Raw genomic sequence first — 12,587 nt, forward strand, 5'->3', positions numbered from 1 at the left:
ATCGAGGAACTAGGAATATGTTGGACGCTAAGTTCATTTTGTTAACAAGGGGGGAGATGTAATATTGTGATGCATTCTAGTAGTTGGGAGTGGGCGGAGCTAGGGGGCCAGAGGAAGAGGAGGAGCGGAGACAGGAAAGGGGCAGTTAGAGTAGGGACAGGGACATAGCAAGAAGCACAGAATAAAGCTCTTGTTAAATATGATTATTGTTTGTCGTTATTGATACAAAGACACGACACCTGGGTGATCTTGTCAGACTCTCCCGAGTTTAACACAGAGAGTGCGGGCGGGCCAGAGCGCACGCCTTAAATGTGTGAAAAACGCGTGACCCTGCAGCCGCTGAATGCTAGCAGGGCACGTAGCGGCAGTATTATTGAACCGACTGGGACATTAGGTTAAGGGCCCCTCAGCGGCTTACAGTGTTATGAAATCAAAAAAGTATACTGTATTCACATGGAGAGCATACACATATTGAACATAGTGATATTAAGATTTCATCGTTACTTCATCTGTAGTTGACCTGTAGATGGGAAGAGAGTACATGGATAACAAAGACAAACTCATGAGTGTGATGCGTTGGCTCTATCCCATACCGATTTAACTGAGACAGACTAACTGTGCATAACTTGCATCGTGTTCATTCAAACTCTCTTGGATGGAGTCCAAACGGGTCATCCATTTACTTTCTCTCAGATTAAGGATGGAGACAATGTTCCCTTCCCTTTTGACCCAGGGACACCTTCTCTAGCACAATCCACTCCAGCTCTTCTGGTGCATAGTTAGCTGTTTGTAAGTGTTCTACTAACGGCGCTGCTTGGACATTACATCCTATTCTACTGCAGTGTTGCAGGATACGCACCTTAACCTTTTGCTGGGTTTGACATACATAAATGAGTCCGCATGGATGCAATAAATTACACAGCAGGTGTCTCAGTTCGTGAATGATTTAAGGTCTATGCTATGTTGACTGTAAATAAACTGTTTGGTTTGCACAGTCATTTTACAGGCCTTGCACTGTCCGCGTCTAAAATGTCCAACTGTCACAGGCAAATTCCACATGGTTTGCAATGTTGGTGATTTAGGAATGTCAAGGTAGGAGCTAACCACATGGTCCCTGATACTTATGGCCTTTTTGAAGGAATGCATGGGGGGAGATCGTTGTTAATGTCATCGGCCATCAAAGCCCAGTGCTTATTGGCAATCTTCCGAATAGCATTACTCTGCGTGCAATATGTAGTTACACAAATCATTCTCTCCAGACTGTCTTCATCCTTAACCTGTACCCTGAGAAGTGCTTCACGTGGACTATACCATACCCTCTTCTGCGCTCTTTTGATTAGTCTCCGTGGATAGCCTCTCTCCAGTAGTCTTGCATTCAAATCTTCAGATTCTTTGAAGTAGTCATCTCTCCTAGTACAATTACGACGTATCCGCAAGAATTGGCCTACCGGTAAGTTATCCCTTAGGCCCCTGGGGTGGTGGCTGTTGTACCGTAGCTACGAATTACGCTCGGCTGTTTTCCGGTATAGGGTCGTGGAAAGCTTCTCGTTATCTTGGAAAATAGTAATGTCCAGGAAATCCACTTGGTTGTTGTCTGAATGAAGTGTGAACTGGATGTCATTGCTCCGCTGGTTTAAACAGCTATGGAAGGAATCCAAATCTGCTTTGGTGCCTGTCCAGAGCATGAGCACATCTTCGATGTATCGTCGCCACCATGTGACGTGGTTGTAGTAGGGGTTGTTATCAGTAAGGACATGCCTCTGTTCGAAATCATCCATATAGATGATGGCCAGGTCCGGCACGAAGGCTGCCCCCATCGCGACGCCCTTGGTCTGTAGATAAAAACAGCCTTGAAAACTGAAAAAGTTCTTCATCATGGCGAAGGTCAGGAGGGCAATAATGAATTCTGTAGGTACTGCCATGGGTGCAGGCCGTCTGTCCAGTACTCGTTGGATAACATTGAGAGCTTCTGCCTGTGGGATGCTAGTAAACAAAGATACTATGTCACATGTAACTAGCAATTGTCTATCCATGTCAAACTGCAAACCATCCACCAGGTTAATAGTCTGGAGAGTGTCTCTTAGGTAGGTATCTGTTCTTTCAGCAATTGGTTTGAGGAAAACGTCGATGTATCGACAGAGCGGTTCCAGAATAGAACCGCATCCGGACACAATCGGCCGCCCGGGTGGTTGTTGCATGCTCTTATGGATCTTCGGTAGAGTATTTATTGTTGGTAGGCCTGGGTCTTGTCGGTTGAGGTATCGAAATTCATGATCACTCAAAAAACCTTGCTCTTGGCCTTCCTTTGTCAGGTTGAAGATCTCCAATGCCAAATCTTTAGAGGGATCGCTACGTAGTTTTCTGTAGCTAACCCCGTCATTAAGTTGCCTGCAGATCTCCTCTTTATACTTCTCTACATCCTGCACCACAATTGCTCCCCCCTTGTCAGCGGGTTTAATAACAATCTCTTTATTGTTTTTCAGCATTGTGAGGGCTTCTTTTTCTTCCCGTGTAGCGTTAAGCCTCGTGTGCTTGTATACTTCCAAGGTTTTACATACATCTTTGAGTACCATATGTTCATAAGCTAAGATTTAGTTGCTCATGGTACTTGATGGTGGGACAAAGGTTGAGGGTACTCTGAGTCCAGTGTTAGACGTATTTTTGAAAGGAGGACTGTTCCTGAAGAAGTACCTAAATCGGATCGTCCGAAAAAACTTCATAATTTCTGTCTTAAACTGGTTGGGATGGGCAGTAGGAACAAATAATAAACCCTTGCTGAGGATACTTATCTCATTGTCCTTCAAGGCATATGAGGAGATATTGACCACAGGGTTGGAACGTCTCTCTACCATCTTTAGACCTTCCTGCGCATTGCTATCTCTCCGTGGCTCTCTTGTGGGAAATTGACCTGCTTCTGGGACTTCCCTCGACCCCTCTCCCAGTTGGGGTTGGATTGGTGCTGACCTCGCGATGTATCTCGTTGCCAATTGCCCCCTCTGCCTCTCGGTGGTCGCCATTGGCCCTCCCCTAAAAAAGGAGGAAAAGGGCCTTGTGGTTGGTCCTGTCGCCTTGATATCCAAAACCTCCGTTTGATCCTCCTTGGTCGTTATCACTATCAGCGCTGAATGAAGAATCCGAGAATGTGGTGTAGTTCCTACACCAAAATATTTGGTTTGGTCAATTCAGGACTGTAATTTTAAGGAGAACAAGACTTTAAGACCGTTCAGTTTATATTCTTGCTTTTGCTTTTTGGCTGCAGTGTACCAATGGTAGCGTTAGAGGTGCTAGAGGCACTAGTGTGCATACTGGGGATAGCATCTGCTTCTGCTATCCTTGGATCCCCTTAACTGATATCCAAGTAGAGTGTCTCTGAAATGCAATATATCTATGGTGATCACCCACAAACTAGAGTCGTACCTACATAATACAAATATTTTCAATACCCTTCTCACACATATATCCACACTCAAAGGGACTTAGAACAACCAAATTTGTCTAGGATTTGTGGACTAAACTACATGTTTATCTAGGAAGCAACAGCATACCACAGTGCATTAGAGGACACGGAAATAAAATGATTAGATTAAATTCGTGCAGCTCGGACAGGGGCCGGAGGGGTAGGAAAAATTTATTTTGATGTTATGAGCTTCTTCTTAAAGAGGTGAACATTTCTCTCCTTCCTGAACAGAGTGAGTCATGATGTAAGTCTGAAGAGTTAGTGGGAGTCATTCCAGATCCCCTGTGCAAACAAGAAGGATTGTTTTTTCATTTTTTGTCTTTTTTGCAACTACTGGTTTCTTACCTAGAGACGACTTTGGTCTTAATGACTGCCTCTGATTATTAATGTTTTGTCTGTGCTTGCTGGGGTGCTCAATTGTTCTGCTTGTAGGTGCAGCAGCAGGTTTTGAAGATAATGTGTACTTTGAGTAACAGTCATTTCACTTCACTTACAATGGTGAAATGTGATCATAAATTTCAGTCCTTTAATGTGCTAGGTGGTGGTGTGTAAAACATCCTACTTAGGGGCAACTTTGGAGCATAAGCTAATGGGCAAGGCATTACCAGGATGACCATACATTAGTAGGACTTCAGGGAAAGTCAATTTCATGCACATCTAACCCCACATAGAAGTGGGAGAAGGCATAAATAAGCTTTTTAAGGTTCTTATGATTATGATGAACAGCATTTTCCACAAATAGCAGAAGTAGTGCAAAAGTACAACTAACGTACATTTAAAGTTTCTTTCAATAGCCAGTGGTTCATACAATTCACACATAAGCAAAAAGACTAGAACTAGTTTACAAAAGTGCCCATTTCTGGAATATGATTAAATTAAACACCACATAAATCAGTTAATGAACAGCTCAGTAAAATGGGTGCTTGCAGCAGAGATAAAAGTGAATATGAAGATCACATGATCAAATCCACACAGGGTCCAACCAATCTTTCATCTATCCTGGGTCAATAACTTGAGTTAAGTATCATTTACATGTTTTATTCATAGCATTATGAAGAAACAACACAGCTGTAGTAAGTGCTATAGTTTTTTTTAGGAATGCTTCCTAATTTCTTTCAAGTTGAGAATAAATTGTACTTGCACATTTCTAGAACTTTAAGTGGCACTACGTTCAATCCGAGTTTGACTTGTATTCATGTAGATCACTTAGAAGACCATGTTGTAATGACACAAACAACTCCTCTATCAATCATTTGAAACTGTAGAACCTTTCTATTGACAACATATTATGTATCTAGGAAGGCACACAGCATGAGCTGGAGCAATTCACTGAACGGATGTACCAACAAGATCTATATTTGCTCTTTAAATGGACATCAAGTAAGACTACTATTTACTTCCTTGACTTGGATATATCTCAATGGCAAAAATCTTGAACCAACAGTCCATCATAAACCAACTGACAAAAATTCTCTGCTTCATTGTGGTCATTCAAACTTTGCACCATGAGAGAATATTTACCGGTTTTTAAATTCTTCAGATAGAAAAGGAATTGTAATAGCACTCAAGATTTCAGTGAACAAGTTGGATACCTGAGTGTATGCTTAGAATCAAGAGCTTACCACCCCAGAGTGGTGGGCAAAGCACAAAGGAGAGCTCTAAACAAGCCTTACTCCTGTCATTTGGAATACCATCAACACTTAAATAATGATTTTATAACAATAATATCACCCACTGATCTACTGTCTATTCAAATATGCAATATTATTTGAACATTTTTTCACTACTTTGAAAAAGATGGTACCCCCGCCCCCCTCAGCTATAAACCGGTACATGCATGGCCACATCTGGGGAACCTGGGCAGAGGACCTTATGGAACACCCCTGCACTTACAGGTCATTACACATTTAGGACCTTTAATGTGGGCAAAACAACTGAAGAGAGCACAAGTAAGTGATGCTTAACACTGGAAATGTTTGGACATGGACAAAGTTCTCTAATTTTAACACGTTTGTCATTTACAAAATGTAGTACCCACGTTTCATACTTTACATTGACTTTACACATATAAGAGCATGCAAACATCATCAAGAATAAATGACTTACAAGACTGATGGAACATTTAACAATGACTCACATAACCCAAGAGACTCCAAATGAACTATATGAGAACAAGTCAATACCAGGCTACAAACAGCAAAAACAATCCTTCATAGGAAATTAGGTAGGTGGATCTTTGCTGAGCCTACCAAAAAGGCCTGGCATGACTTAATTGAATGGAATCACATTACTAAAGAATGAGGTCATTCATCTCTTTAGTTGATTGCATCACAGTTAAGTTTGTCTATTTTTTCCTCTGACTTTTTTTTACCATTTATTTCTCATGCAGTCTCAGAGCAAGTGACCTTAAGTTTTAGTAGTGCAACTGAATGTCTACTGGCTCAGTGCATGCAAATTGATGTTTTTCGAGGAGACACAGTGGTACTAAGAAAGGATTCCGATTAGTAAAATTTTCAATGATCTTGCTTTTGAGCTTTCCTTTTTAGTCTATGAGCTGCAAAGCCATAAAACAGCATTTCAAGATGACACTGCCTGTGCTATGCCGAGCATGATGATTTCACCTTCATACCACCTCCCACTTTGAGATCGGGACCGATCAATTAGACTGAAGTTCTCCATAGAGTTTTCTGAATCTAGAGGTATTTTGGTACATGGCCCTTGGATTTGGGCTCCGCTTCAACGTTGCAGGGCACTAGAGAGGCTTTGCTCTGTTCCTAATTTTCTATATGAAACCAGGGGATTCCTATGGGAATGCGACAATATTCCTTTAAGAAAAAGGCACACCCTAGAGATAAGTTTGGGCTTTATTTTCTGCTTCTGACTTCTGATAAAAAGACCCTGGGCCACATGTAGGTAAATCCCAAATACGAATCTTAAATACCGATTATTACCGAATTTTACTGAATCAGTAATAAGAATTCGGTATTTAGGATGTAGGAAAAAATTCGGTAATATTTTCCGAATCGGTAAAATTTGGTAAAGAAATACCGAATCCCCAACACCGATCGGTAAAAACCTAATCGGTAAAATCCGAATCTGTAAAATCCGATTCAGTAAATACCAATTCGGTAAATACCGAATCTGCAATTAAAAAAAAGAAACAATTAAGGAATCAGCCAGTCCGGTGCAACCACCCCACCTCCCAACCAGGAAGTGGCCACACCCATGCAGGTGCACTCAATCTGAAGCTGCTGGAGAGGCTGTGAGAGCAGAGCAGAGCCCTTGAGACACTGGGATACTTTCTCCAGGAAAACAGCACGATGTCAAGCAAGGACAGTGAAAGGGAAGGAGCAGAGAGAAAGAGGAAGGTGAAATTCAGCACCATGGAGCTGCAGGTCCTTGTGGAGGAGGTAGTGAAGGAACACCACTAGTTGTTTGGCAAGCAGTCCCTGCAGGTGGCAGAATCTGCCAAAAGGAAGATTTGGCTGGCTATACAAACCAAGGTAAATGCCATTGGAGTGATCCCACGGGACATCGACGACCTCAAGAAGAGGTGGTATGGCCTCTGGAGCGTGACAAAGAGAAAAATGGCTGAGCTCCAGAAAAAAGCGAGGCAGACAGGAGGAGGGCCCTGACTGAGCTTGAGAAGCTGGTGGAGTCCACCATAGAGCCAGACATCGTCTGTGGGATTGGGGATGCAGACAGTTCAGCCCGAGCTGCCTCCAAAAAAAGGTAAGAAGCATGCACAGCAATCATTTTGGCCTTTGCTTACCGGCGAAGTGCCAAGATATTAAAACTACGTTGTGTACATTTATTTATTGTTTATTTATTGTAGAGTTTTGTATATCGCTAGCCAGACCCGAGGGTTAAAGCAACATCAATAGGAGGATATACATACATTTATTCAAGGCATAAGAGGAGGTCTTAAGTGGTTAGAAATAAATACAGGTCAAGGAGCCACCAAGTCACAATAATGAGCATATGCCGGGAGGGAAAGTGGTAAACGTTTTGGTGAGGTGGTGATTCTGACCAGTGGAGTGCAGGATAGGGCTTTTCAGCCGAGATTAACCGTTCGGAGTAGAGTGTTGGAGCTTCTAAGGCATCTTGTCTGGCCTGCCCTCTTGAGTTTTGTGGCCAAGTAGGCTGGTTTTCCTGTGTGGAGGGCTTTGTGAGAGAGGCAGGCCGTTCTGAAATTAGCACGCATTTAAATTGGGAGCCATTTTAGCTCTTTGAGTGCTGGTGAGATGTGGTCACACTTCTTCACTCCGGTGACCATTCTGGCTGCTGCGTTGAGTGTGGATCCAAGAGGTGCTCGGTGAGATTTTGCTGCACCTGTAAGGGCTGTATTTGCGTGGTCTAGTCTTGAGAGCACCAGGGATTGAGTGGCTAGTTTGAGGTCATTAGGCGGGATGAAGGGTTTAATTATGTTGAGAAGCTTCAGGTTAAGGAAGACGCTCTTGGCGGAGTTCTTAATGTGTTTGGTCATGTCAAGTTTGGGGTTTAGGGTGATTCCGAGCGATTTTACAGAATCCGCCAGGGTGAGATTGACGTTTAGGGCGTCGATTGCTTTTAGCCATTCTGTGATTTGGGGGTTCTCCTCTATGTTGGAGATAAGGATGATTTCCGTTTTGTCTTTATTAAGTTTCAGGTGGTTCTGTGAAATCCAGTGTTGGACTACTCTAAGAGTGTTGTTAAATCTGTGGATATCATCTATGGATGATGTTTCAAGGTAGATCTGGGTGTCGTCAGCATAGAGGTGGAAGGGGATGTTTGACTTTTTGAGTATGGTGGTGAGGGGTTCCATGTAAATGTTGAACAGTTGATGTGAAAGAAGTGAACCCTGGGGGACACCTCTACTGACGGGGTGGAGGTCTGATGAAAAGTTTCTGATCTTTATTCTTTGGCTGCGGTTCTGGAGAAAAGAGGAGAACCACTTGAGGACCACCTCTTCTGCTCCTACCCTATCATGGAGTGCCTTGATGAGTAGGTTATGGTCAACCGTGTTGAAGGCAGCCAATAGATCCAGGACAATGAGTAGGGAGCATTGGCCTGCATCGAGTGATTTGTGTAAGTCATCGATGACATTGAGGATCGCTGTCTCTGTGCTGCAACCCTTTCGGAAACCTGATTGGTGGGTGTCTAGGAGGCTGGTGCTGTCTTTGTGTTGCGTCAATTGGAGGAGGACACATCTTTCCAGGATTTTGGCTAGGAGAGGAAGATTGGAGACGGGTCTGAAGTTATTTAAGTAATTAGTGTCTAGACCCTTTTTTTTTAGTAGAGGCATGACTTGGCCGACTTTGAGGCAGTCCGGTATGACTCCAGTAGTAAGGGAGCTGTTAATGATCATGGTCCAGAGTGGGGCTAGAGAGATGTTGAGCTTTTTGGCTAAGGAGGCCGGTAAGGGATCGGAGGCATTGGGGATGGAGATCATTTTGGCTATCTCTGCTTCGGAGATGGGGTTGAAGACTTTCCAGTGTATTGGGGGTAGCTTGTGAGTGGAAGGTCCTGTCACAAGGGACGCACTCTGGTGTGGGGGACTGCGGATGACATCAAGGGAGAGCTCAATCTTTGAGATTTTGTTGTTGAAGAAGTTAGCAAAGTTCTCACACAAGTCTTTGGAGGCCAGAACTGAGGGTGAAGGGGGTTTGGATATTTGTTGGCGAATGATCTTGAAGAGCTCCTTAGGCCTGTTTTTAGTATTGTCTAAAGCGCTGCAAAAGAAAGAGGACTTTGCATTCTTGATGTGATTGTTGTACATCCCGCTTATTGTTCTGAGTTTTTGTCGGAGGATTGGGGACGGGTTGTTCCGCCAGAGTCTTTCAGCGGCTCTTAATTGCCTTCTTTCAGCATTTATGTCAGTGGTAAACCAGGATCTCGATGGGGTGTTTCTGACTCTTTTTAGTTTCAAAGCCGCCATTTCGTCTAGAATGTCAGTCATAGTTGCGTTGTAGTGGGTGGTGAGATCTGTTGTGGTAAGATTCTCTGTGGGAATGGGAAGGAGAGAGCCTATTCTGACTTCCAGGTCTGCCAGAGGGATCTGAGATAAATTTCTCAACCATTGAGGGGGTCCCTCTTGGGGGACTGGCCTATGAGCAGTTGGTTGATATTGAATAAGATGATGTGGTGGTCGGACCAGTCGATGGGCAGGATGTGGTCAATCGTGACTATGTCAGGCTGGGCAATAATGGCATCAAGGATTGATCCTCCTTTGTGTGTTTCCTCTCTGCAGTGTTGGGTGAGGTTGTTGTTATGTAGAAGCTCATTCAAGGTTTGGATCAGTGGGTTGTTTTCGTTGTTCCAGTGCAGGTTGAGGTCACCTAAAATTAAGTTGGTGTTGTCGCGAAGTGAGGCGTGGGCTATTAGGTCGAATAGATGTTCACCGAATGCGGCAGTGTGGCCAGGCGGGTGATAGAGGAGGTGGCAGAGTATTGGTTTGTTCTCTCTTGTCTTGATGGTGGCGGTAAGACATTCAAAGGTGTTGTAGTTGAAGGTATCTGTTTCGGTCACAGAGATGCTCAACTGGCTGTGTATCATTACTTACTTAGAAATAGTTGCGTGTAATCTCGGCGCGTCTTTCTCTCCCATCTGTTGCTGGCGCCACTCCTCCTGTGTTGGGCTCAGGGTGTGCAAATTCATCATCATCATCATCCTCAATATCTGTTAATGCTACTGCTGTTCCTTTCCTAGTGGCAAGGTTGTGCAGCATTGCGCAAGTTGCAGTGATTTTACAGCAGAGGAGGGGTGAGTACTGACGTGCTCCTCCGCTTTTGTGGAGGCAGCGGAACCTGCTTTTTAACAGCTCAAAGGTGCGCTCCACAACATTGCGTGTAGATTTGTGTGCCACGTTGTATCGTCTCTCACTCAGGGTTGATGGGTTCAGGTAGGGAGTGAGGATGAATGAGTGTACGGCATATGCGCTATCGCCTATGGGGAAAAGAGAGAGCCATTAATCACATGCACAACAACACCTACATCTGCAGTATCTATCAGGGTGTGTCACAGTGTTTTACCTAGCAGGTATCCTTTTCTAAATTCAACCGCTGCCAGCCGTGTGTAGATCCCACTGTTCTGTAAGATGTAGGAGTCGTGGGTCCTTCCTGGTAATTTGGCCACGATGTCTGTGATTAGGTTGGCAGCATCACAGATTACCTGCACATTTATGGAGTGGGTGGACTTTCTGTTCCTGTAGATGTACTCAGTGGCTGCAGGTGGGCAGATTGGGATGTGTGTGCCATCAATACAGCCGACGACATGTGGGAACTGTGCCATTTGGTAAAAGTCAGTCTTGGTCTTCAGCAGTTCCGCATGTGTGTCAGGGAAGCTGATGTAATGATGCATTCTCTGCATCATGGCCTCCAGGAACTTCCTGAAGAAACGGGACAGGCAGCTCTGGGACACCCCACCTACCGCAGCTATCACCCCCTGGTAACTGCCAGATGCAAGTAGGTGTAGGCTACAGAGCACCTGCACATGTGGTGGTATGGCGTGCGCCCTTGGTGTTGGGTGCTCCAGGAGTGTGTGCAGGTCCCTTATCAAGTCCAGGATGGTGTGGGGGTGTAGCCTGTACCTTTCATGAATCTCTGCCTCAGTAATTTGGAAGAGTGTGATCCGCTGTCTGTAGACTTGCTCCTCCCGTCTCCAGATCCTCACTCCTGCTGCCTGTAGCCGTAGCCGCCTTGCTATCATGTAGAAAGCCGCCATTCTGATCACACTGTTGCATTTTGGGGCCTGTTTTATGGCCTGCACCTGGTTACCACCTGCTTTCAATCCATGGTAATTACCGACTCTTAAATACCGAATTTAATGGATTTCTTAATTAACGGTTTTTCCTACATCTCTTTTATCGTTTTTAGCGTTTCTTATTTTCCGATTCGGTATTTTCCATTTTGGTATTTTCCGAATCGGTATTATCCGATTCTTTTTCCCCGAATCGTTCCCTACATCAAGCATGCCTATTTACCAGTCGGTAACGGTGAAATTTACCGAATTTCTCCATTACCAACTGGTATTTGGCTACCTACATAAGGCCCCTGTTTTTTAAGTACGTGGACGGGTGCGACCAAGGCATTTCTGCATAGTTATGCACAGAAAAGTATGACGTCGCTGGGCTTGTTGAGCAGTAATGTAAGATCATGTTGAGGAAATTTATACCCATTTGGAACTTAGGCCTAGATGTATCAAGCCTTTTGCGATTCGTTAAGGCCGAAATTCGCAGAATTTCGGCCTTTACGAATCGTAAACGGACATTTTGCATCTTTTGGGATGTATGAGAAATTAGCAAAATAAGAAATCGCAAAAATTTGCGATTCCTTATTTTGCTATAGCATTTAAGGAATCGCTATTTTTGCGATTCCTTAAATGCAATGTATGTAGCATTTTTACATTGCGAATTATGTTTAAGAATTCGCAAATTAACACCAAATTGTAGTTGATGTTAATTTATGAATTCATTTAAAAATGCAATAATTGACATTTTTTAGGGTGGCATGTGACGCACACACATGCCCTTAGGGCATGTGTGTGCACCATATGCACACACATGTACATTTCAGGGGTGCAGCAGGGTGTCTTTGAGACACCCCTGCACCCTTGAAATAATTCTCAAATTGCGATTAGCAAATTGCGAATTCGCAATTTGAGAATTCCTAAACAATCATTCCTATGGGCCTCCTGGCCCATAGGAATGCATTGGAACTTATTCCTTAATTGCGAATTCGCAAAATGCGAATTCGCAAATAAGGAATAAAAAGGAATCGCTAAAAAAAGCGATTTTTTACATACATTCCATTTTGCGAATTCTAAATAGCGATTCGCTAAAAATCGCTATTTAAGATTCGCAAAATGGAATCTTGATACATCTAGGCCTTAATATTTATGCACAGATGGTTTTCAAGAGAAGATGATAGCAATGTCATCTGCATTATTTCTTTTAACAGTTTCCAAACCGATGGATCTTTTTTATCACCCTCAGCATTGTCTTCACCTATTGAACAAGTATGCGATTTGTCCACAGGGCTCAGATTATTTAGTTTGCCATTTGTTTATAAGAGGCAGATGTGTTTATGTTTTAGGATTATCCATTGAGGCTCCTCATTATTTTCCTGATGAAGTCGCAAGGCACCTATACCTG

The sequence above is a fragment of the Lissotriton helveticus genome, chromosome 11 (genome assembly GCF_964261635.1).
Source record: "Lissotriton helveticus chromosome 11, aLisHel1.1, whole genome shotgun sequence".
Taxonomy (NCBI): Eukaryota; Metazoa; Chordata; class Amphibia; order Caudata; family Salamandridae; genus Lissotriton; species Lissotriton helveticus.